Source organism: Haliotis rubra, unplaced genomic scaffold (genome assembly GCF_003918875.1).
Source record: "Haliotis rubra isolate DU_JTF1 unplaced genomic scaffold, ASM391887v1 Scf472, whole genome shotgun sequence".
NCBI classification, from domain to species: domain Eukaryota; kingdom Metazoa; phylum Mollusca; class Gastropoda; order Lepetellida; family Haliotidae; genus Haliotis; species Haliotis rubra.
The window spans coordinates 145,061-147,294 of NW_025767160.1; the positions used below are offsets into that span (position 1 = coordinate 145,061).

At 38.2% G+C, this 2,234-nt stretch overlaps 1 long non-coding RNA gene across 1 annotated transcript; it reads left to right on the forward strand.

Moving 5' to 3' along the window:
* LOC124290743 lies at positions 1-847 on the forward strand. Its single transcript, XR_006902022.1, has 2 exons — positions 1-54; positions 680-847. It is a non-coding gene; the product is annotated as an uncharacterized LOC124290743 (long non-coding RNA).
* The last annotated feature ends 1,387 nt before the right edge of the window (positions 848-2,234 follow it).

The window sequence follows — 2,234 nt, forward strand, 5'->3', positions numbered from 1 at the left end:
CCCGTGAGTACATCAACACCTACACCAAGCCCTTCGACACAGCACTGGACAGTGGTGAGTTGACCCTTTCAGCAAGGAGGTATCACACAAGTGCCATGTTTTTGTGAAGATATTGTGATTATTAGCAGGCAGGTCATAAGATTTAAGCAAAACAATTGAACAAAATGACGGGTCATGTTGTGAAGATTTTAGATCTTTGAAACTGAAAGTTGTAATCTAGTTTTGAATCTTATTGTAATTTTTGAAACAAAACATATGGCTCCTATATATTAGTGATATGTATCCAGACGCATAATGTACCTGTAAGTATTCATCACTCATTCAGATTTCAGGCATGTTAAATAGTCTGATGAATCACTGATTAATCACTATCAATCATCGTACAGTATATTGCTAGTCTGCATAATTCATAAACATTTGCAGTAAGCTTGTGCTTACACACACAGATCCAGTTGAAACCTGCTGGCAGCTGGTAGTAGCACACCTCTGAACACTCAGTAATAGTACACCATATATCAGCTATCCCTAGGATGACAAGCCCAGCCATTTGGGAGTCTTCCTCCCACATGAAGCCGACATGCTATAATCTAAATAGATTAGGTGTCAAACACATTTAAATAACAGATATGGGAGCAATCTTATCTCAGTTGTTGTCTTAAATTAGCCCTTCTCCTTGCAGACAAAGTGTGGCCTCTACCTACTCGACTCTTTCCCTACAACTGATGCTCAGCCCAGAACATAGAAACAGACAGATTCCCACAGCAACAGCTGCAGTCACCTGGAATACTGACAGCCAGGGTGAACCATGTACATATGTATGTTTACAAATAAACTGTGATATCTATTATAGTGCAGTTACTGTTTTATATCTTTGCATCATTTCATAAGTATAGTGAGAGAGTGAGTGTAGTTTTACGCGCACTCAGCAATGTTCCAGCTATATGGCGGCGGTCTGTAAATAATCAAGTCTGACCAGACAATCCAGTGATCAACAACATGAGCATTGGTCTACGCATTTGGGAACCGATGACATGCGTCAACCAAGTCAGCGAGTCTGACCACCTGATCCTTTTAGTCGCCTCTTATGACAAGCATGGCTTATAAAGATCAATTCTAACCCAGATCTTCACGGGTTCATAAATATAGACATAATGATTTAGTGACATAGTGACTGACACTGTTCTTTGTGGTGTTAAACCCAAATCACTTGCTATAAGGGAAGGTTATGAATGCATTATCATACTGGTACACTTCATGTAATATGAGTAATATAGAGCGATATAAAGGGACACCTGTCTAAAACAAGTACATAGAGCGATATAAAGGAACACCTGTCTAAAACAAGTACATAGAGAGATATAAAGGGACACCTGTCTAAAACAAGTACATAGAGAGATATAAAGGGACACCTGTCTAAAACAAGTACATAGAACTAGTATAGTACTAGTATAAAAACACGTACAAATAGAGGCATTATGGGACATCTGCTTAATGTGTCCTTTGTTCGACTAGTATAAACCTGCATTACAAATAGTGGGATGATGGGACATCTGTCTAATGTGTCCTTTGTTCAACTAGTATAAAAACACTTACAAATAGTGGGATGATGGGACATCTGTCTAATGTGTCCTTTGTTCGACTAGTATAAAAACACGTACAAATAGTGGGATGATGGGACATCTGTCTAATGTGTCCTTTGTTCAACTAGTATAAAAACACGTACAAATAGTGGGATGATGGGACATCTGTCTAATGTGTCCTTTGTTCGACTAGTATAAAAACACGTACAAATAGTGGGATGATGGGACATCTGTCTAATGTGTCCTTTGTTGGAGCTAGTATAAAAACACATTACAAATAGTGGGATGATGGGACATCTGTCTAATGTGTCCTTTGTTGGATTAGTATAAAAACGCATTACAAATAGTGGGATGATGGGACATCTGTCTAATGTGTCCTTTGTTCAACTAGTATAAAAATGTGTCCCTTTGCATTACAAATAGTGGGATGATGGGACATCTGTCTAATGTGTCCTTTGTTGGATTAGTTTAGAAACACGCATTACAAATTGTGGGATGATGGGACATCTGTCTAATGTGTCCTTTGTTCGACTAGTATAAAACTGTCTAATCGTGTCCTTTGCACGTACAAATAGTGGGATGATGGGACATCTGTCTAATGTGTCCTTTGTTAGAGTATAAAAACATTACTAGTATAAAAACACTTACAAATAG